This window comes from Apodemus sylvaticus, chromosome 11 (assembly GCF_947179515.1).
Source record: "Apodemus sylvaticus chromosome 11, mApoSyl1.1, whole genome shotgun sequence".
Classification (NCBI taxonomy): domain Eukaryota; kingdom Metazoa; phylum Chordata; class Mammalia; order Rodentia; family Muridae; genus Apodemus; species Apodemus sylvaticus.
In genome coordinates, this window is record NC_067482.1 from 66,460,778 (window position 1) to 66,486,210 (window position 25,433).

A 25,433-nucleotide genomic window follows, 5' to 3' on the forward strand; every position below is an offset into this window, starting at 1 on the left:
TACCGTTAACAAGAATAATTCTGTTGATTCACTTTCTAATGTTATCTGGCTTGTGTCTACTTGGTCATCATTAATTGGTTAACATTTTTAACACTGACAACAAATCTTAATTTTTAAAAGTACAAAATCTATATGAACAGAATAATACAATTTTCTAAGATGTAAGAGAAAGGAGTCAGAGGCAGGATCTTCCACACATGCACAGAGAAACCAGACCTATGATTAAGTCGAGCCTCTTTCTCTATGCAGTTCTGATTTTTTTGGAAGCCACATTATTTCTCATTGACCTCTGGCATCAAATGAATATCATAATTCCTATCCCATACGTTTATTTTAAATTAAATTAATGAGCCTGCAAGATGGCTCAGCAGGTACTGATAGTCGCTGTCAAGTATGACAACCTGAGTTCAACCTCCGGGTCCCACACAGTGGGAGTTAGGGGGTAGGAGTCAGATCCCCAGAAGGTAAACAGACATGGACAAGTGAATCTAGGTAGACTAACATTAATATTTTCATGTAAATGGTTAAAACAGCTTCCTTTCCCTCTCCAGGACAAAGATTTGGTGACAGAGGGAAACTAACTGTTAAGCAAGATTTTAGAAGAGGGTACCTAGTAACAGCCAATCAGCTTTCCTGTCTTTTCCCAGATTTTCTAATCCCCTCTAAGAGCTCAGAGCAGCTAACTCCAAGGGAGAAAAGGAACCCACCCAAACACCCTGCTCTTCCCGCCCTGCTTCCTCCCCCGCCCCCCCCCCTGCCCTGAGGAGTCTATCTCTTGGTTTGTTTTGCTGTGTGTGTGTGTGTGTGTGTGTGTGTGTGTGTCTGTGTGTCTGTGTGCGCGCGCGCACGCGCGCGCGCATGTGTTTGTGTGCATGCCTGTGCTTGCAAATGGCTTTCACTGTCAGTACAATCAGACAGAGTGCTAAGACTTCACTTTTCTTGCCTTTTTATCAAGAGAGAAATATAATCTGTTCAGATAATCCGGGAGACCATCACTCTGACTTTATTACAAGGACTGAGCAAACTTCTTCCGAGTGATCTTCTGATTACCACATTTCGCACACACACACACACACACACACACACACACACTTAAATACAATAAAAAACACAAAAAATAATTAAATTAGATAATATTTCCTGTAGATCTTTGGAAAAGCAAACTTATTCCATGAACACCAGCTATATTAGGTATCTACAGAGATTCATCTTGGATTAAAACGTCAGTCAAACTTTCAGAGAAGCTTTTACCATGGTGTTAAAGGATATGGACAACATAAACTAGCGTGGCGTGTTAGAACCTACCAGCTGCCGCTCACTCCAGCCACAGCACTGGTTACAGCCAGCCAGCATGATGGGCTGAGTCATCACTATCACAGAAATACGGCACTTAGTACCACCACGGAAGCCCCAGTAGAGCCCAGTCCCAGATTCATTAAACCACACCTTCTTAAACTGTCGACCACAACCTCGTAACCGAATGTGAGAGTTACAAAGATCTTAGGAAGAGGAAAGGGCAACCAAATATTAACTTAAAATCAAAACTGCGATGGAGCTGGTGCTTTTCACTGCACTCCCCAAGGTTGTGCGGATGTCACAGCAACCTTGGCTCTGAGCACACAGCACATGCGCTCTGTGTTGTGCACAGTGTGATGTCACTGAGTGCCTCCTGGAGCACCTCAGTCCAAATCCACGGCTCCAGTCCGTTATGAACCGCAGTGTTTGTACAACCTTCTGCTCTAGAGAATGTAATGGTTTAAATACAGAAAACCGTGACTTTTGAAAGTCTACTACCTTCGTTCCTTACTGCGTAAACATTAAGAAAGGACACCTTTGGGTTTGTCTCAGAATGTTTGACTTTTACTCCAGTTGCTGTTTGATTTGCTGACTTGAGTTTCACAAAGAATCATTCCCAAGTGTTTGTACTTGGGATTAGAAAAGTTCCCAACAATGTCTAAATTGGCCCTAAACTGACTTCTTTTATTTTGTCTTATGTATTTAGGCAAAGCAGCATTCTGAAGTTGACAAATATAAAATCAAAATATCAATTAACTCGGAAAGATATTGAAGATTCTGCATTCTGCAGGCTCATAGATTCAGCCAAAGTTTACTTCTTTATGTAAAAATAAATATCACCTACCTCCTTAATAAGCAAACTTTTAGCAGATATTAAGATGTATATCAAAAACTTATTTTTAAATGAATTTCTTTATGATTTATTATAAGTGAATATTTGATTTATTTTACACACTTATGTTCAGGGTCATATCAAAATCTCTCAAGAAAGAAGGGATCGTGAGTGAAAAAAAGTTAAAGAAATTGTGCACTGAATGACCAGACAGAAGTGTTCATGGGACTTGATGGGTCCTTGTGTTACAGACACACCATGTACAGCCTTTCATGCATCTTGTATTCAGATGATCAGGAAAAGGTTTGGAGGCACGACCTTGGTCACCTCTCTCCCGACTCCACCTCCAACTGCACCTCCTAATCTTTGCAGGAATTCAAATCTTCCCTACACAACCACGATTTGTACTATATTGTCCAGAGAGAAATGGATGGTTGTCTACTTTGAGTAGTAATCTTCCGTTGTTTCCATGGATACCTAGTTCACAAAGAACATGAGCAAGGGAAAATAAGGGACTCAGAGGCCAGAGAATCTTTATTTGGTTGCTCATGGACGAAGATCTGGGAGGCTGAAGACCTCCGAACGACGCTGAGCACGAATTGGTGAAACACTGAAACTCCAGCTGCTGCACTTAAAAAAGTGAGAAACGTGTTTAATCATTTTAACAGCTGATGTTATAAAAATAGGCACCTGGGCTTGTGTTCAATGTGCAGATCCATTTTCATATCATATCATCAAGGGGCAGGTCTAACCGCCGAGAGGAGAGGAATGGACACACACTTCTAAACAGGCTGAAAGGGGAGAGAGGCAGATGTCTTCCCCTCTCAGTGGGAAACTAATAGGCCTATCCAAAAGTAGACGGAACTCCCCTTTGCTGGAAGTAACACATTTTCAGATAGACTTGTCATAAAATGAGATTTTCTGTAAATATTCACCTTTGTATCTCTTCTGGTTTGAGTTGTTAAATAGCTATTACTCCTGTATTACCCTTAATAAAACATAAATATATATTTAAAGAATAATTATGAACTACAAAAGCTAAATAAAAAATAAAATCTGATTGTCAAATAATAGTATTCAGACATACAGATATTGTTTCATCACCTCACATTGCATCAATAATCAAGAAAATAATTTCATTGAATTGGGTAGACTTTGGGTCTAACTAACTTTGATTTGTGATGTTTTATTCATTTTAAAGACTTTTTTTTACAGTAAAATTTAAAACAAGAAACCAAGGTGGCACTGTAGCATTGAGAGCCTTCCCACAAAACCCGCTTCTCCACATGGAGGTGGGCCATGTAGGAGGTGGGAGTTCAACCCTCCCTGGAGCAAGAAGAAATGAAAGGATGCGCTTACCTTAGCTTCCCAAACTCACCTCACTAGTAAGAGACTGCACTCCAGGGAGGAGAGTGCAAAGAACCCAAGAGACTTCTCCAGAGGATTCCACCACCCCCATTCCAAAACTCAAGCATCAATGCTTTTCTGAATAAAAAAAATCAACAGCACTAAAACCTCATCACTCATTCCCTAATATATCCAAAGTTCTAATAATGCCTTTCAAACTGGATCTTTAAAATATGTATTAAATTATGCTTCATAAGGGGTCCAAAATCCGTTTCTCAAGTCATTCTGGATTTTTATCAGATTTGAATTCCCTGTCCTATCATGTGAGTAATTTCAAAGTAACCTGTTCTTGGTAGTTAATATTGATTGCCAACTTGATTAGATATAAAATCAGCTAACAAGACTCTGAACATGTCCATGAGGGTTTTTCCTGGACAAATTAAGAGTTGGGGAAAGGTTCCCTCCAGTGGGTGGACCAGATATAAGAAGGCTCACGGGGTGAGCTCTTACTTTTCTCTAACTGCCTTTCCTCCCTTGTTATCAAGCGCATCTATGCTGTAGCTTTAGCTGTTGCTAAGGTTCTTTGCTTTGAATCGAGTTTCATCAGCTTTCCAGCATGAGCTGAAGACTAGAGGCTCTTCCTTTAAGACTTCTGCTTTAGACCGGGCCTGTCTAAGCCTCTTTTCTCATCAGCTGTATAATTAGTTGGTTTCCAGTCTCTCCGTTATGCAGAAAGTCCTTTTGGAGAATTACCAGTTCATATCCCATGAGCCAACTAAATAATTCCTCTTTTACTACATATTCATTCTCCCATTTCTGTTCCCCTAGAGAACCCTGCCTAATACATATCCCTTCCACCTGCCTTCAGTCAAAATTATTGTAGTAGTGTAGATGTTAAGTATCTTCTAGAGCCCATGCATGTAAAGCTTTGTATCCAGAATTTTTATGAGGTGGAGCCTAGAAAGAGGTCCATAGATCATAGGAGGTGTGCACTCACAAAGTGTTGTGGGAACCCAGGCTTCTTTCCTAAATGAGGCAGCTTCTGTTAACTCATCTTGAGTTCATATTTCTGCAAAGTTAGAAGTTGGATGTCTGATATTGCTACCATACAGTGTGGGATCTCTGTTGACTAGAGTTCAATTGTGAACAGCCAAGGAAGGGAATGACTACCTTACATCTAATAGTTGGGGTAAACCACTATACATAGCAACTCATATTCACACCTGGGCATCAGACAATATTCTCTTTTTCAAATTGAAAGACATAGCAGTTGATTCCCAAACGTTGAGAATTGCAAAGCATCATGAATGAAAAGCTTTCATGGTTCCTACTATCCACTCATCCCAGAAATATAATAGATTCCCATATCTACCGGGAATGAATTCTATCACCCAGAGCAGATACCAAAATACTCAGAAGATACCAAACCCAATGCCTCTGGAGCAGCATATTGTCATTACTTGAAGCAGGTTTTCTGCCCATGTCTTGAACTCACAGGTTTAATGCCTTTCCTATTTCAACAAAGTACCTGCCATACACTGTGACCACAACTTTTGCAGTTGGGGGTTCACCTGTGTAAATAACAGGAATTTCTTTGCCCCTCATTTTCAATGTCACATAATGAAAATATACTCTTATAAACATTTCTCAACTGCAACACTTGCTTTTTTATTTTTATGGTTGTGAAATTCAGAGGCACATAAGGCAGTCTTGGGTGTATTTTCAGAATTTTGTAATTCTAATAATTGGTTTCCATAAGCTCACTTAAAGGGTCTTCCTTACTAGGACCTTAAGATGGCATTTTTAATTTCTGAGATATTTATTCCATGATGTGACTCCTCTCTTACCACTAAACAAACACAAGCAGTTAGAAATGGAAACAGTACTTCTGAGAGTCACTCTTGATATCCACCCTCAACAGAGACGCACTGTTACTAAGCAGTTTCAACTGACCTTGTGTGTCTCTGCATCCAGTCACACTGCCCCTACTTCTACCAGCATCTGAAACTCACTGTGTATTTGTCTCTGAGGAAATCTGTGAGGTGTTATCAATGTTTCCTTGTTTAGACCCTGACTGACAGCTCAGTGTGTCACCCTGACAAACCCAATCAGCATTTGAAGTTAGATGGGAAACACAGATGCCAAACTTGCTAGTAACTAGCTAGAGGCATTGTGTGAGGGTTTGCTTACAAGAAAACTCATAACAGGCCTCCAGGCCTCTCCTTCCCCTGGCAGCCTACATTGATTTTCCCCTGGGAGAAATTTATTTTTAAAAAGATTTATTTATTTATTTTATGTATATGAACATACTGTAGCTGTCTTCAGACACATCACAAGAGGGCATCAGATCCCATTATGGATGGTTGTGAGCCACCATGTGGTTGCTGGGAATTGAACTCAGGACCCCTGAAGGGCTGTCAGTGCTCTTAACTATTGAGTCATCTCTCCAGCCCAATTTATTTATTCTTAAACACTTATTAAAAGCTCATAAAGTCAGCCAAAGTTGGAAGGATCCTCTAGATATCTATACCCTTTACCCGGATCATTGCCCACAGGCAATGTGACCCAAAGATATCACAAACAAACAAAAACAGACATTGTTTGAACTACATAATATTTTTTAAAATGCGTCGCCAGAAGCTAGAGGTAGAAAATAGAATCCCACTATCAACAACCTAGAGAAACTGCTTCTTCCAAAACTAAATCAATCTTCCAATGTTAATTGTGCAGATTATTAAAGTACTAATCCTGAGCAGCAGTCAAGACCACTCTAGGCTAATACTATGATAAACAGTTCTCTTTAGGACCCTGCCAATACTAATAAGAAACAATACCCTACCCAGAGTCACTGTCGGTGAAGTGCAGAGCCTAAACAAATAAGTATGCTGTTTCCACTAAACCATATGGTGTGGTTCAAGTAATTATCTTCTTTTCATCCATGAACTATTTTCTAGCTTAAAAATTCTTTGTCTTCTAAGTCTAGGGACATTTTCATGAATTATAAGATAAGTTCCAAATGGCCAAGAAGCTTATAAATGAGGCAGAATATCAGGAAAATAAGTTTAGGTAGTAGAACAAGTAAAGAAGGAAGTAAAGAAGGAAGGGTTAGATTATTGAGGGGTAGGTGAGTGAATAGATGGATAGATGGATAGTGTGAAGGTGGATAGACTAGATAGATAGATCGATAGATCGATCGATAGATAGATAGATACATAGATAGATAGATAGATAGATAGATAGATAGATAGATAGATAGATAGATAGATAGGCAGGCAGGCAGGCAGGCAGATGAATGCAGTAGGCTCAAGAGTTATCTGGAACCACAGAAACTTGGGAAGAAGTTTTCACAAATGAACAAGAAGAGAATACTAAGCTTATCAAGTGCCTAAATCATAGGCCAGTCTGAAGCTGCTATTTTATATTTGGTCGCCTGTAACTGTGGACTTTTTCTCACACATCCTGCACCCCAGTTCTTGAATAACAACTCAGAGGCTTATTATACCAATGTCTTCCAAGTCTGAATGACACGAATCACCAGATCTTATCGAACTCCTAGAGTTCCAGTATGTCTACCAGAACTTCCTCATATTACTTCTTGCCTTTTGCTAACAGACCATCAGCTTTTTATTGACAGGTGATGCTTCTTCATAACATACAAAGGATTCTCTCTACAGTCATCAATGCACGATTGGAACCCCAAGATAAAAATATACAAAGTTACAGCACTTGTAAGGAGAAAAAACTCACTTTCAACCAAGGAACATTGAACTCTGATTCTCAGAGTTAGATTTCCCAGCAACTGAGTCTGCCCATTCTGGTAAACCTGGATAGAAAGGGGCCTCAGCACCACAATACTTAATTGAAAAAGCAGAGACAGAAAAGTAATGGTGCTCAGTTAATTTCATAGGAAACTCTTTTCCCTTCCAAGTGTGGGCAAAACGGACTGAAATGAAACTGTCATCTTGAAAATAAAATCTGCTCCCTGCAGCCAGCTGTGTCTATGTGCAATATGCTGTGATTGGCTCTTTGGAGATTTAAGCTGGGTCAGGCAGTACTGACCTCCTTAGCCAATTTTAAATCCAGGCAATATTTAAAACATTTCACTCTGGCAAAAAAATAATAATAATCTTCCTTATAAAGCAATTAAGGAGGCTGAGCAAGAAATAGGAAGCGGTTTCTAGGAATAAAGGAGGGAATTTCTGGTCTGGCAATCTCATTGTCTGTTTACTCAAGGTTCCCCATGACAAACAGAGTTCATATTGCAGAGAATTCTCTAGCATCCAAGTTAATCAACTGCCATGCTCCACAGAAAGCCATGTCAACTCAAGGTAATCCTCTCATCAGCTAGACAAACACTCTCTTAGACTTCCTTATAGTGGTCCAATTGCCGTTGTTATTAGTATAAGTTTGTTAGTTTGTTACCACTGTTGTATCATGTGATTATACACATCAAGTCCCAGGGAAAGCCTAGTTAACTAAGGTCAGAAAGCCCTGGGTGAGGAAAGATCCCAGTGTCCCCAGAGAGACAGCTCTGTTGACAAAGTGTCTGTGCACAAGCATGGAATCAGTTTCTAGCATTTAAGTAAAAAATCGCCCAGAAGAGCAGCACACACTTACAATCCCAACACCTGAGCACATAGAGATGACCTAGATTTCCCTGGCCAGGTAGCCAGTCAGGAAACCAATTCAAAGGTCAGTGGTTCAGTGAGATACTCTGTCTCAAAAAACAATGCTAATGGTTCCTGGAGATTGACACTTGGGTTGACCTCTGGCCTCCAGATGTGCACATATACACAGACACAATGTTATATTCATGACTTTAAAAAAAAAAAAGATGCCAATGAAGTTCAACTGCCGGCCCTGAGCATCCAATTATATAACAAAAGTAGGTTGTAAGGGATGCAGATGTAAAAGGTTCTACAGTGAGATGAAAGAGGTTCTACAGTGAGAGTGGATTAATTCAGGAACAAACATTGTGGCGGGAGCATACATGCGACAGCAAAGTGGCCACATTCAGAGAGGAAACTGGAAACAACGTTTCGCTCTTTTTAAAAATAAAATGTATTAAAAATAGAGTGTTCCCCCATACAATACATTTAGACCACAGTTTCCATTCCTCTCCTCTCCCCCCTCAGACGACCTCTACCTTCCCTCTCCTCCCAGATTCACCCCTACCTCCATTTCTCCTTCCAAAAAGGGGAGGCCTCCAGGAGACAACATTCAAACAGGACAAAACACGGCAAGGCAAAAGCCCTCACATGGAGGCTTGACAAGGCAATCCAGTAAGGAACGAATCAGAGCTACATCCCCTCCCACAGTTAAGAGTCCCACAAACACCAAGCAAGCAGCCATAACATATGCAGAGGGCCTGGTGCAGAGCCACGCAGGTCCTACACTTTCCCCTTCATTCTCTGTGAGCCCATGCGAGCCCTACTTAGTAGATTCAATAGGCCATGTTCTCCTGGTCTCCTCCATCCCCTCTGATTCCTACTCTCTTTCCTCCCCTCATCTGCAGGTTTTCCAATCTCCTAAGGGAGGGATCTGAAGGAGACTTCCAACTTAGATTCTCCTTCATAATGTCTGGCTGTGGGTCTCTGCCCCTGCCCCCATCTGCTCCTAGAGGAAGCTTCTCTGTTGACTTCTGGACAAACCACTGATAAATCAATATATAAGAATATCAATAGAATTGTTTTGTCAATCACGTTTAGCTCTACTCCAGGTCTCTGGGCTATCCAGTCCCCCATTCCTGGTCATCTAGGCAGTGTGGGACATGGGCTTCCTTTCATGGTGTGAGAGCCTTAAGTTCAATCAAACATTGTTTGGCCACTCCCACAAATTCTGCACTACCATTGCCCCAGCACATCTAATAGGCAGAAAAGATTGCAGGTCTAGGGTTTCGTGGTTGGGCTAATGCTCATGTCTCTCTGTAGCCTATAGAGTACCCTCTTACACCAAAAAATGAGAATGTAGGAGTGAAGGCTCCATGCAGACACCAGTTCAAACTCGCTACGTTCAATAGGCCATGTAGATGCTGTCCTCCACAATGGGGCCCCAGCACCAGTTTTGAGAGAGTGATCCTCTGTCCCAGCATCAGTCTGGATTGTTAGGGGTCTCCATGGAACCTCCTTAGCCAACCACTCAACAGACTGCATCCCAGTCCCACGACTTGAAGCCTTAGCTGGCTACAAAAGATGGCCAGTTCAGTTTCTGTATCCTCTATTACTAGGAGTCCTCATTAGGGTCACCCTCATAGATTCCAGGAACTTTCCACTATGCTAGGTATTCACAACACCCCTCCAACACATCCCAAATCCATCCCCTCCCCCAGCACTGTCTCCCTTCCTCCTTCCCTCCCCACTGCCTGATCACTCCTACTCCAGTCCCCATCCACCCCAAATCTACCCACAAAATTTAGAAAAGATCTTTTAAATATGAAACAGATAAGGTTAAGTAAGTTGTTGTAAAACAATGATCATTGACCACAATGATCAATAACAAGTGTGGCATCAGCCCAGGCCTTGACAGGCTGTTGCTGGCAGATTTGCTTGTGAATGTATGCTATTTGTAAAAGCCTTCAGTGGCCCTTGTGCTTTGTGGTTCTGGCAGTCTCTTGTGTTCATTCTTGTTATCAGACATAGGCACACGAGCGCTCTGTCTTCCTAACTTTCTTGCACTATTTTAGTTTAGTACAAGTGTCTCCATTTTGACTCTAACATCTCTCATTGGGACTAGTTAAGATTGTTCATTGACTATTGAAGACTGGGAACATAGTAAGAAAGTGGCTGCCAAACACACTGGCTTCTGTGTATGTGGCAATGTCCATGACAGTCTGTGACAATGTCATGATCCAGTGACCCACCTCTGCCTCCCTACTTCTTCAGACTGTATGTGATCTTCTCTCAACATATGAACTGGAATGCTTCACAGTTCTTCACACACACACACACACACACACACACACACACACACACACACACACACACCAGAGCTTTTGCTCTTCATACCAGTGTATACTGTCCCATGGCAATGACTTAGAGAGGTAAGTATTGCTATAGGTTGGATCATATTCTCAAAAAAGATAGATTTCCAGTGCCTATGAATGTGACCCCAGTTGTTATGGCTCTTGCTGTTATGACAAAATATCCTATAATAGTTACTTCTCTGTTGTTGTATAAAAACACCATGGTCAGGGCAACACACAAAAGAAAGACTTTATTTGGGATTATAATTCCAGTTGGTTGAGGACAATCCATTTAGTTGTCCAGAACCAAATGGTAGGAATGGAACAGGCTATATTTATGAATATGTACATATACATATACTTTCATGCATACAATAACAATTAGAAGAAAAGAGGCCATGAATCTGAAGGGGAGCGGGAAGGGACATAATTGGGGAAGGGAGAGACGACAGAAGGAGCGGGGAGGGGAAAATGCCATAAGCGTAATCTCGATTTTTAGAAAAAATTAAAGAGTCTGTTATGGTGAGGAGGCATGGTAGCAAGCAATAGGCATGGAGACGGATGCAGAAAGCTGAGAGATCACATCCTCGACTTCAGCAAGAAGCAGAGAGAGTAAATTGTAAGTGGGGTTAAGTTATAACCTCGTAAAGCCCACTTCTGCCAGCAAGACCAAGCCTTCCCAAACAGCACTATCAACAGGGGACCGAGTGTTAAAGTACCTGAATCTATGGGAGCAGAGGGAACATTTGTCATTTAAACTACTATATACACTGACAAAAGTGGCTTGAGAAGCAGGTTAACTGGGCTCATAGTTCAGTGTATAGTCTGTCATAATGAGTACGTCATGGTTTCGGGACTTCGAGGTGGCCATTCACACTGAATCCACAGTCAAGAAGCAGTGAGAGATAAAGGCTGGTGCTCAGTTCCTTTCCTTCTTTTCATTCCATGGGGGGCTTCAGCCCAGGGAGCGGAGCGATGCTCTGTATAACTAAGGTGTGTCTTTCCCACTCAATTGGCCTACTAGATGATCCCTCTCAGGCTGAGAGGTGTGTCTCCTGGGTAATTCTAGAACCTATCAAGTTAACATAATTGTGACTTGACATCAAGTAACCCTATGTGGAAATAGGGCTAAAGGCAAAGTATTTCCTTTTACTACAAATTTGAGGGTTTTTCCTCTATCAAGAAACACCCTGCAGACATCAATTAGGTGCCTTACAATTTAATTCAATTCTAACACCAAGAAGTAAGAGCTAGCACATAACCTACAGCCTGAGGGCTAATCACCTCAAGGCTTCCCCCTATATTAGGTGGCAGCCAAACTTGGACACAAGTCTAAAGTCCCAAGGATTCTCATTCTAGTGTGATAGTCATGAAAATGAAGGGTTCACAGCATTCAGAGAAAAAAATGTAACTATTATTTCTAGTTTATCATAAAGCAAGGGAATGAATTAAAGGTGAAGAGGCCCAGAGGGCAAGATGCAGAACGGTTTCACAAACATAAGTTCTGTCCATAAACAGATGTGTTCACCAACCCAACTCCTTGAACTCCATCATTACTTATTAAGGAGGTTTGTACTGAAAGTGTGACTGATTAACTCATTAACCATTGGTGATTAATTCAGTCCCCTGCTTCTCTCAGGAGCTGAGGAGGAAGCTGAAAGTGAAACATTCTAGTGATATTGCTAAGGTTTTGAATCCTGAGCATCCTTCAGAGGTTCATGTGTCTACAGGCTTGGTTCTTCACTGATGCCGTATTGGGAGATGAGGAAGACTTTGAGAGGTTAGTTCTAGTTGAAGCAACCAGGTGACTGAGCACAAAACTTGGAAGGGAATATTTGGATCTCAGACTCTCTCTCTCTCTCTCTCTCTCTCTCTCTCTCTCTCTCTCTCTCTCTCTCTCTCTCTCTCTCTCTCTCTCTCTTCCCCAGACTTCATGAATTGACCAGCTCTGCAGCAAAGAGACCATTGACTGAAAATGAGAAGCAAAATAAAGTTGTCTTTCTTTAAATTAGTTTTCTCAGGTATTTGTCACAATATTAAAAAGTGAACTATCTCCTTTTATATTTTTGTGATAAAGCACTCTGACCAAAATCAATTTAGGTGAGAAAAGGATTTATTTGGCTTACATTTCTAGGTCCTGGTTTAACATTGAGGAAAATCAAGGCAGGATTTGAAGCAGAGACCACAGAGCAATGCTAGCTTTTGACTTGATCATAAATTCACGCTTAACTAGCATAGCATCATTATATAGTTAAGACCTCCTACCTACAAAAGAATATCTCTATTGTAGGCCAGACTCTCTACATCAATCAATCAAGACAATCCTCACAAACATCTCACAGGCCAATATTACTCAGGTAATTACTCAACAAAAGAGATTCTGGGTTCTGCCAAGTTAACAGTAAGGATAACTAGGGCAGTAGCTATTAAAAGTGCCTTGATCTAGTGACCAGCCTCTGTCCTGAAGCTTTCTTTTGACCTCAATCACTAGCCAACATAACTGCTTCCACTTCAGAAATTCCAAGGATTTTACAAACCAGTTTTAAAACAGTCCCCCAAATTCACAATATCTATGGCACTTGACAGTTGAGCAAACTCAAGTTCAGACTTTTAATGATTTCCCAGTTGGAAGTAAATGTAATTAAACCTAGAAATAAGATCTGGCACCAACATGTATCAATGATATTGAAAAAATGATTAAAAGTATCTAGACTACTGTCAATGGCCCTAAGTTATCCATAGAAGGCTCTCTTCATTGTCTCTAGTGAGGACCTTTGCCTTTCTTCTTGTATAGCAAGGCTTTCCAGCTTGTGGTATTTTGCTATCTTTCATCTATCATGTCCTAGAACCCTCACCTGAGGCATTGGTGCTAACCTAGGCTTTCCCAGAATATATGTATCTACACTTGGCTACATCTAACAAGAACCCTCGTCTTCATCTTAGCCAGAAATAGAATCTGGGCTGCAAGAACCATAAAGAAGGCCACAAGGAATGGTCTTCTCTAGCTTCCTGCTTTGATATTCTTCATGTGAAGACATCCTAGCAAGCACGAAAGATATCGCTACTCCCAGGCACTAACCCATGCTCTAGAAGGGGAAAAAAAAAAGGAAAATAGGAAGCATGTGGTACCTGCCTGTCAGTTCTTTTTTTCCATCAGAGAAAAATAGAAGTCTTTTTGAAAGTACCACCCAGCAAACATAACATTTCTACATTTCAATAGTCAAGGTCTTCTCATATAGGTTACCCAGGAAATATCAGCAGAGGAACCTGAAGGGTGGACATCCCTACTGTGCATAACAGTTCCTCACATTGTAGTGCTATTACCAATAAATAAAATGCAAAGAGTATTCCAGAGATGATTTGTGGTGATTGACAACAAGGAGCACAAAAAATCGCTAGCGTATAGAAAATTAGCCTTAAAGTTTTAATGGCTAAGTGTTTGCTTTTGTATGTTAGAAAAAACACCCTGGTATCAACCTTGAGAGAGACTTCATAAGTGTTTATATTTGGGATGATACCACCCAGAAGCACACCAAGACAACAGGGTAGGTTGCATGGAGATAGTAAGTCATAGAGCACTACTGCTGTCTTTTAGAAACATCATGTGATATTGACATTGCCACATCTTGGAAAACACTAAAACTGATCCACTGGTTTTCCCAATGCTGTTCTTTGAGTTTTTGACTATGCATAGTTGTTGTCTTCCATATACTTCTCTGTCTATATGAATTTTCAATGCTCACTACACTCTTAAGCCACTCCTTCATAATGCATTCCTATCCTATCTTCATTATACATACCCTTTCCTATGATTCGGCATTCATTCATTCGATGTGTATTTCTGTATTTGCCACCATTTTTTGTATCAGTTAGATTTGTCTATAACAATGATGTACAAAATGGTTTTCAAATGTCCAAAGGTTATGAAGACATATATCTATTTTCTGACCATGTTGAAGCTATAGTGTTAATGCTATGACTATTCAAGGTTGCAGTTGTATTAGGGTTTGATGCACATGCCTTCCCAATTTAAGAATTTAAGCTGAAGCTCCTGCCCATGGAAAATAGAAATTTCTCCTGATACAGAATGGAAACATGAGAAAAATCTAAAATACCCCTTAAAAAGCCCTTGCATCTGCCAAGCCATCATTTCCATGCACAGATTCAAAGACTAAAGGAGGTCATGTCACCATGTCTAATATTAGACAGATTTCTACAAGAGTCAATATTTGCAGATATAAGAAGCTTCAATAGTCCTGGTGTTCTAAAAATTTACTCACTCTTGCCTTGTCACTGAATTGAGCTCATGAAAATCAAAGACAAGGTTGAGTCGATATTTATCATGGCTTTTGATAAAATACAGAAACTCACTTTAAAATCCAGTTGAAACTCAGAAAACCACTTTACTAGAATCCCTTGCAGCTAGAAATTCTAGGTATTTGGACAAGTCTCCAATCAAATGAACACATGAAAAACTGAAGGTCAGATGTTATATTTGAAATAGAGAAGAGTTATGTGGAATACATTCCAACAAGATAAACACCTAGCTTTCAGGAATGGATACAGATCTGAGAATCCCTTTCCTATTGACAGCAGATGATTGCTGAAGCTATGCTCTAATAGATTATGACCACCAGTCATGACTGTTCCTAAGGGTCCATTAATGACCAAGTATCTTCTTTAAAAGAGAAATTTTTCTGATAGATTTACTGAAATACATGCAGTTGATTACATCGGCAAGGAGCCTAACCAACAGATTATGTCTTATCACACTGCCTAGCACATAGTAGGTATTTCAGATATTTCATAGTGGGTATTAAGAAAGAAAGCACTTAATCATATTTGAGAGGAGCAAGTTCGAGTTCTAGCTGTAACCTATTCTAGGATATTTAAATTAACCCTCTCATTTTCTCCTTTGAACAACCTCTTGAGGTAGATATTATTATTCTGATTCTGGAGATCAAGACACTATAGCCTAGAGAAATGAACAATGAATATCTATCAGTCATCTAAAGATGAGCCATAGATCTCTGGGGCTTTGCCTTGCATGTATTGCTTTAATTAATGTGGTCCTCAAAACTTTGTGGAAATCTGACCAATTCTGAACGCACCCTCCAGACTTGAATGACTCTGTGGTGTCTCATGATGTCTTTTTCCCTCAACCTATGTCAGAGACATTTAGCAGAGTCTTTATTTGATACAGTCATTTAACACTTCTTATCACAGTCTCCTATAGCTCTCATTTCATCAGATAAAGTCTTGTTCTTCTCTTTGAGTGATCTCTGGAGGATTGAAGGCCTAGAAAAGCTTTTAAGAACACTGTTTCGGCAGCCCTGCCAGACTCTTTAAGCAAATGACTCTGAAATAACTCAGGTGTTATTTTTAATCATTGCTTAAATTAACCCTTTGGCTACCTCCAGAGATGAGAAGTTTTATCAACTCTATTTTTCTAACCCTCTGTTCCAAGATTCAATATCTATGTAAAGTTAGAGTGAATTCTACTACACACTGGAAGATAGACATGGTGAAAACTTGCAGGAGCTTGAAAGTATAAATATATTTAGCTGATTTCTATTGATGTAAGGTAGCTTTTAGCAGGGAAAAAATGAAACACAGGCAGTTTATAATCTACACAGATAGACACAGAGAACTAAAATAAATAATTCCTTAGGGAAAAACCTGAGGGATTAAAATACTTGAAAACTCAAAGCAATGAGACAAAAGTTTGGACCAGCCATAAATTGGTCTTCCCCGGACATTGTGCAGCTGAGGTGTGAAAGCTTCCTACATGTAAAACCTATACTGTGTGAATTTCTAGAAGATTCCATTTTGGTGTTACTCATTCACGGAAGTAAGCACATTAACAAGATCTAAGGAATCCTGATGAGTTGTTGTCCTGTGTCACCACCAGCTGCGCTGTGGTCCTGAGACTCTGAAGTTAAGGTTATGAGACTCAAATGTGAAAGTGACTTCATGTGGTTTTAACTTTATAAACCAAGGGACTGCCTTCACTACACTATCCCAACCTCAGGCTGCAGAGGTTGTGGCTGGATTCTATTTGCTAAGTGGGTAAGAGAAGGCATGAAGCTCAGGACTTTACTCTGAGGTCAGTGTAGAAAACAGCATTTGGTGTTCACATCTTTTCCTAGAGAGACATACAGAAATGCCTATTTGCTCCAGTTAGGGCACTGTTAGAACAGAGAAACTGTTTCACATAAGTCCAACTTGTTCAAACAGTCAGTTTATTTGGAGTTACATACAGGAGCCTAGGTCACTCTTAGACAGTCACATGCCCAAAAATCTGTATTCTACCATGAGTGTTAATTTAGGAAAAGCGTATTACTGGAATCTTAGACCCAGTCAACCTTCTGTCTCATATATGTATTTTTTTTCCCTAGCATCCCAAACATGTACAGCTGGGGCAGGATTCCACACATCTTCTAGAGGGAGAATAGATAAGGGGAGAGGGTAGTTGAAAACTCAGATGAGGATCTAAAGATCCACCCCTCCTTTCCAATCTCCAAGGATGGAATTCACAGGGCCTTTTGCAGGTTGTGACAGGTATTGTGATTCAAAGTAATGGTAGTGTCCTAAAGGAAGCAACTATATAGCAATTGAGCAGACATAATAGCCCTTAATCCTAAGCTAAGACCTAGGCATGAGGTCTCTGAAAACTCTGGAACAGCACAAATGCTGAGCAGAGATATACATGCCCATTTCTAACTGTTATTCTGGTTGGTTTCATCTGTCCCTGGTTACAAAGTACTTTGGACTAAGAGTCCAGCTCAGAAGAAGACAGCCCACAGCAGTGTGGGCCTTAATTCTCACCCAATGTTGCACTCATGTTGTAGGGTTGTGGGCTCTAGAATGTGACACACTGCACTGTGGTATTGGCCACAAGAAGTAATTACTCCAGTCTTCCTCAAGGATCAAGCAGCAGTTGAATAAAGGAATTGTCTTTGTGGGAGGGGTGTGAAATCTATTAATAAATACAAATTCCAGTTTCAATCTTCCCAGTTACCCATTCAACAATATAGATTTGATTGGAAATTAAGTGTAAATGTTCAGCTCTGTCCATTTTCTTCTGGTAGTTTCACACTGAGTCTTTATTTTGACTTGATTTATTAAAAATTTACTTATGTCTTTTTGTAAATATAGTAGTGTTGTCTGCATGCATACCTACATGTCAGAAGAGGGCATCAGATTGTTGTGAGCCACCATGTGGGTGCTGAGAATTGAACTTAGGACCTCTGGAAGGAAACCCAGTGTTCTTAATCACTGAGCCATCCCACCAGCTGATGATTTTTCAGTCTGGTGAGAAACAACTTCTCAGTCATTCTTCCCATGTTCATTATAGGCATTGGCTCCGTTGCTGTTCTATTCTTGTTTGGCTTTGGTATCAATTTCCTGCTTATCTTGCCAAAGGAAAATTAGTAATTATTTTTATTTATTTATTTATTTATTTATTTACTATTTTTTTCATTTATGCGGTGTGTGTATGTGTATGTCTGAATGTATACATATGCACTGTATGTGTGCAAGTGCCAGAAGAGGCATGACATAGGGAGTGGATCTTCTGGAACTGCAGTTAAAGGCTGTCGTGCACTGCTGGGTATCGGTGCTAGGGACTGAACTTAACTTCTCTGCAAGAACAGCAAGTGTTCTTAACCACCCTCTAGAGCCCCGATAAATAGCATTCTTTTATAAAGTTTTTGCTGATCAATTAGGACTTATCTATCAATACCAAAACAAAAATTCTTCTGACAATATGTTAAATGTTTAACTGTTTATATAATTAGCAGTTTCTAAAGTTTTTTTTAAAAATTTACCTCAAATTATGAGTTTCTTTTCTTTCAAAAAATATTCTTACAGCCTTGTAGCTTTTTAATTACTATGTTCTAATTCTTGTGACATGTTATGATACATATTAAGCTGGCTCCAAGGTCTTTCAAACCTACATCATAAAACATTGAAAGTTTTCTTGCTTTTTGGGCATAAATGGGCTCTAATTTGTCGTTTATTACCTGCAATACATCTCACCACAACATATTTTGACATCAAACTAAAAATGTGCCTCTTTCCCACAAATATCTTCTTTTACTGTGGACGTTACAATCTGTGCTCCAGAATATAAGAGATTCTTATTGCTTCTATATCTAGAGTTAGAAGTAGGAAAAAGCATCTGTCTGTCTGTCTGTCCCCCCCTCTCTCTCTGTGTATGCATATGAATATACACATTGACATGTCACTTATCAGTGGGGATACATTCTGAGAATGACATCCCTGTGATTTCTTCATTGCACAATTGTCACAAAGTGAATGCATGTCCACAAATCTACATAGTACAAGGTGATTACTTGATGTGACCACTTGGTGCAAATAAAAAACAAGACAGTACACACCAAGGCTGCTACTGGCTTTATGGAAGACTCAAATTCATTCAATGGAATAAGCTTATGTTAAACTGATAATCAGACAGTTAAAAAGGACACAGAACACAGTTATGTGCTCTATACCTTCCTAGACTGGCAGCACAGCTGGTATGCTCACGCCGGGGCCACCGTGAACACACAAGCATTTTTGTTGTGATAGTGGTGGTGCCAATAGGTTCTTTATCTTTTATTATTAATATGAAAAGGATTTTATTCAACCTGCTTATTAAACAACATTCAAGAAAGTATTTATGTTATTTAACAAACTGTTGTTAGGCAAATTTTATTTACTTATATATTTAATGTGCATGCACATTCAGTTATATGCAAGTGCATATTTATGTGTTGCTTCATATGTGCATATACATGTGTACAGAAGCCAAAGTCAATCTATAGTATCCTTCTTCAGGAGATGTTCTTCTGTATCTCGTTTGGTTTGTTATTCTCAAGAATTTCATATATATATTATGAAATACCCAACATTCCCCCCTCCCACCTGCCCAATATGTCTTCCAATACAGTTCCTTCCCAACTTTATATTTTTGTTTTGTTTTGGAGAGGTCCCCAAGTTCAGTTAATCAGTTAATGGGGGTCGGACCATCCCATTCCCTTGAGTATGGGAAGCTCCCCAGCACCCTCAAAAAAGAATGATTTCTTTTCCCCAGCAGGAATCATCTGCCGACAGCTCTGTTAACCTCTTAGAGAACCAGCCAGCACAGCTGAGGGCTGAGGCTGAATGAAACACACTCAATATACAGCATACAGTCTGTTCTCTCAGCAGTATTTCTATTCACTTTTAGCATTATGGGGACTTCAGTTAATGCCTTTTACTTTTTAATTGTGCTTCTTCATACAATGAAAATTCTGACTTCTGAGAGCATTAGCATAGCTATTTATTTGCTCTACCCAACAATATAAAGAAACAACTTCAAAATATTAATATTGAAATTACTATTAATAACAAAAACATTTACAAGTGTTTAGCCTTTCTTTGTAATTCTTTGTATCCCTAAAGTATTTCCCACGGAGGATTTCAGTGTTCTAAAGTCCCCTAAAATAGAGTTGAGTTTTGTTTGGGTATGTTGTCAATTTGACATAAATTTAATGTCTTTGTTTTCTGTTTTCAATTTTGAATAGGTTTTAAAATGGTCCTGTACAAAGAGGAGCAGAAGAGATGGTCCAGTGCATAAGAGCCCCTGCTGCCCGCCCAGAAGAGCTGCGTCTCATCCCAGCACCCACGTCAGGCAGCTCACAACCATCTATAACTCTAGCGCCAAGGCACTGGATGCCTGTCTCTTCAATAGACACCTGCAGTAACATGCCCGCGGAGACATAATTAAAAATAATAAATACAAATAATTTAAAAACTATGGAGAAAGTATGCCAAGAGCAGTCTTGTTTCTTCTCTGTACCCTTTCGGCTTGACTTCCACAAGTCACTATTCTCTTTTAGTTTTGCTGTATTCCAGTATAATGATTACAAATTTTTATGGGGTAAATATTGCTCCCCCCAATCAATGTTAAACTGTCACTGGACTTGCAACTGTCTGGAAATATTCCTAAAAATTAACAGTTAGTCATCACAGGCTCTAAGAAGCTCACACACACACACACACACACACACACACACACATCTATCTCTACCCATCCTCCATTTAGAGACAGGATAGTCATTACTGGAAACCTTGGGTTTTATATTGTTTCATTTCCCCTCTTCCTTCCTTCCTTCCTTTTTTCCTTCCTTCCTTCTTCACTCTCTCTCTTTTGCTTTGTGACAGGAGCCTTTCCACTAAAACTCTTCCTGCCCTGACTCAGTTTTTTAAGTCTTTTTTTTTTTTTGGTCCTTTTTTTTTATTAAGCTAATAAAATTTATTCTAAAATATACAACTCAGTACTGACAATTTTAAGTCATCAAAGTAATTTATAATAGTTAAATGCCTCTTAAATATACATGATGTATTCTGAAACTAAAAGTAATATGCATTCAACCAATTTTTAAAATCTGTTTGGAACATTAAACATGATAGAAGTAGAAAATAATCTCTTATGTAGTCCTCTATGAAAGAAAATTGTGATAAGTTCCTGATTAGACAGAAACTGTTCAATCTCCATAGGAGAATACACAGTGTAACTGTGGCTTCATAAAGCAAACTGGGTAGTGGTCCTTCTGTTTCTGTTTTATGAAATAGTTTGAAGAATATTGGTATCAGACCTTCTTTGAAGGTCTGATAGAATTCTGCACTAAACCCATCTGGTCCTGGGCTTTTCTTGGTTGGGAGACTTTTAATGACTGCTTCTATTTCTTTAGGGGTTAAGGGACTGTTTAGATGGTTTATCTGATACTGATTTAACTTTGGTATTTGGTATCTGTCTAGAAAATTATCCATTTCATCCAGATTTTTCAGTTTTGTTGAATATAGGCTATTTTGTAATAGGATTTGATGATTTTTTAAAATTTCTTCAGTTTCTGTTGCTTTAGCTCCCTTTTCATTCCTAATTTTGTTAATTTGGATACTGTCTCTGTGCCCTCTGGTTAATCTGCCTAAGGGTTTATCTATCTTGTTGATTTTCCCAAAGAACCAGCTCCTGTTTTTGTTGATTCTTTGTATGTGTAGTGTAGTTTCAAACTGACTCTGTAACAGAGGGCGACCTTGAACTTCTGATTGTCCAACCTTCATCTCCCTGGTGTTAGGATTACAGACATATGCCCCTCACCCCATCTGGGCAGTGTTGGTGATTAAACCCAGGACTTCACACCTGCTAATTGAGTGTTCTGTCCCCAGCAGCTCAGCCCATCTTATGTAACACTTTTTTTTCTACATATGAACTTATGAGGAAACTTTGACTTGACAGTCTAAAGAATTTTTATTCTTACTCTGAATCATAACATAGTTCTTGAAACCTTAATATCTTCATTTATAAGATGTAGACTCACAAAATCATATGACCACAACCAAATCAAATGAAATAACATTCACATATAAGATTGATAGCTAGCTGAACCATCACCATTTGTTGAAAAGGCTATCTTTTTTCCATTGGATGTTTTCAGACCGTTTGTCGAGGATCAAGTGGCCATATGTGTGTGGGTGCATTTCTGGATCTTCAATCCTGTTCCATTGATCCACCTGCCTGTTACTGCACAGCATGCAGAAAAATGCGAATTGACCCATCCTTGTCTCCTTGTACTAAGCTCAAATCCAAATGAATCAAGGACCTCCACATAAAGCCAGACACTCTGAAGCTAATAGAAAAGAAACTGGGGAAGACCCTTGAGGATATTGGTACAGGGGGAAGTTCCTGAACAGAACACCAATAGTGTATGCTCTAAGATCAAGAATTGACAAATGGGACCTCATAAAATTACAAAGTTTCTGTAAGGCAAAGGACACCATCAAAAGGACAAATCGGCAACCAACAAATTGGGAAAAGATCTTCACCAACCCTACATCAGATAGAGGGCTAATATCCAATATATACAAAGAAGTCAAGAAGTTAGACCCCAGAAAACCAAATAACCCTATTTAAAAATGGGGTACAGAGCTAAACAAAGAATTCTCACCTGAAGAACTTCAGATGGCGGAGAAACATCTTAAAAAATGCTCAACTTCATTAGTCATCAGGGAAATGCAAATCAAAACAACCCTGAGATTTCACCTTACACCAGTCAGAATGGCTAAGATTAAAAACTCAGGAGACAGCAGGTGTTGGCAGCAGGTGAGGATGTGGAGAAAAAGGAACACTCCTCCACTGCTGGTGGGGTTGCAAATTGGCACAACCACTCTGGAAATCAGTCTAGTGGTTCCTCAGAAAACTGGGCACATCACTTCTGAAAGATCCTGCTATACCTCTCTTGGAGGATATACCCAGAGGATTCCCCAGCGTATAATAAGGATATGTGCTCCATTATGTTCATAGCAGCCCTATTTATAATAGCCAGAAGCTGGAAAGAACCCAGGTATCCCTCAACAGAAGAATGGATGCAAAAAATGTGGTATATATACACAATGGAGTACTATTCAGCCATCAGAAACAATCAATTCATGAAATTCTTAGGCAAATGGATGGAGCTGGAGAACATCATACTAAGTGAGGTAACCCAGTCTCAAAAGATCAATCATGGTATACACTCACTAATAAGTGGATATTAGCCTGAAAAACTGGAATACCCAAAACAATATCCACACATCAAATGAGGTACAAGAAGAACGGAGGAGTGGCCCCTGGTTCTGGAAAGACTCAGTGTAGCAGTATAAGGCAAAACCAGAACAGGGAAGTGGGAAGGGGTGGGTGGGAGAAGAGGGGGAGGGAAGGAGGCTTATGTGACTTTCGGGGACTGGGGAGCCAGAAAAGGGGAAATCATTTGAAATGTAAATAAAAAATATATCGAATAAAAAAAAGATTGATAGCTAGCACATATGAATGCTCAAATTTTTGTCAGATGCCCTTCAAAGCAGTTAATCCAGATTAACTAAATTGGGAATATCATCCTCAGTTTTTTTTCAGATCGAGAAAGACACATGGAAACTAGAAAATGTTCCCAAGCCTACATAGCTAGCAAGTGGTAGAATCCTCAAGCGATCTACCTCCAGAGGCTATTCCCTGCTCAGCCCTTTCTCTCTCCAGTATCATAGGGCCATCTTTGTGATCACAAAGACACTCTGAACTTCTTTTCATAACAACTGACTCCATGAGTGTCCATATTAAACATCAATGCTTTTGCCAGAATAATATTGATACTGAAATAATCTTAGTAAGGAACAAGGTAGATTCTCTGTCATTCATGTGTGTGTTTGTGCATTTATGTAGATAGATGGATAAATAGATAGATAGATAGATAGATAGATAGATAGATAGATAGATAGATAGATAGATATCCATTATTTAAATGGGGAATATGGGTCAGAAATGTTAAATAATTTGCATGAATCCTGAGAGAACAGATACTAGAAATCACACTCAGATAAATGTTTGAGTTGGTTGAGAAGGAAAAAGAAACCATCATTTCCAAGACTTCTTGGGCCAGAGGCTCATTTCAGTTAGTAAGTGCCTAGCTATCCAATTAGAAAAGGCTTTGAGTGTAAGGCTGCCCTAAATCAGAACTGTAATCTCAATCACCAGCATTTGACTTATTTCTGGGATCCTGGGGCTGGCATCAAGATTTAATCATTTACCACACTTATTGCTGATTTAACAAAGACCATGTTGCCTTAGGAGTGGATGAAATTGGATGAAGTCATGATTCATGTCTGGCACTTGGCAAGGATTAGATGAGACAGTGAATGCATAGCTCGGTATGGTGCCTGACATCTAGTCAGCACTGAAGAAATACTACCTATTTCATTATTGCTGTAAAAGACAGCACAAAAGAAAGAAAGACTGGGAAATAGACAATGCTTGAAAACTGAAGACTAGCATTGAATCATCTTGAACAAGTCTTCTATTAATATTCGAGGGCTGGAGAGATGGCTCAGCAGTTAAGAGCACTGACTGTTCTTTCAGAGGTCCTGGGTTCAATTCCCAGCAACCACATGGTGGCTCACAGCCATCTGCTATGGGATCTGACTCTCCTGACATGTGTGAAGACAGCACTCATATACATAAAATAAATAAACATTATTAGTGTTTAGTCACTAATAGAGGTTCAAATGAACCAATACAGATGAAGAGGGTTGTATGCTGCAGACAGTGTGTGTGGCAGCAGACAAAACTCTGCTCTCCTGGCAGCAAGAATTTAATGAAATACTTCAATATGTGTGTAAAGGACAGAACCAGATGGGTGTGGAAATATGCCTTTCACCTTATCTGAATAAAAGAGCCAAGCTATGGCCCCTCTGCATTCCCATTTCCTCCTCTGTCAAATGAGCAGAAGGGAGTCTATGTTGCCTTCCCAGCTCTAGTGAGCCTGTATTTTTTAAAATATTGTTTTGGTCTTCCCACCAGTGCCGATCCGCAAGCACGTTCCCTACATCATAGCACATCCCAGATGAGAAGACTACAACCTAGCCTGCTCAGGACCCTAAGGATCCTTCTAGAATGCCCAGTCAGCATTCTGTAAGGTCCATTCACAACCTCTCCCTCAATTCTCCCCCTTGTGGATGGGTTGGGAACTCAAAAGGACTGGTCCCTGTTTTGAGACACTGATGGGACAACAGAGAAATTAAGCTACCCTGAGAGTTGTGACCCTGAAAGTGGTTCTACTGTTACACAAAGGTGTGGGAATTCTAAGGATCGGGAAATGTCCACTGTGAAGATCCAGGAGCATGGTACAGGCCCTCTCGCCTTGACCTTGCCTTCCTGTGGATGATGTTATTCTATCTTATCTGTCCCAACTCCTTTCAGATCCATCCCAAACGTCCAGGCTAATTTAGAGATATCAGACTACCTAGCATCTTTTTTCTAAATCTGCTCCTAGTGATACCCTATTCTATACACAAACTACTACTAAACATGATGTGTGTTGCAACACTTTTCTCTAACTGTACCTTTTCAAATGGCCTGCCATCATGGAGGCCCACAAATATTTTCGCATCAATGACTTGACTGTAAAGACTCATGGAACAAGA

General features: G+C 39.8%; 1 pseudogene; it reads right to left on the bottom strand.

Annotated features, from left to right (window-relative positions):
- LOC127696764 (ubiquitin carboxyl-terminal hydrolase 12-like) overlaps window positions 1–25,433 on the bottom strand; it is a 153,302-nt pseudogene that overhangs the window by 2,809 nt on the left and 125,060 nt on the right.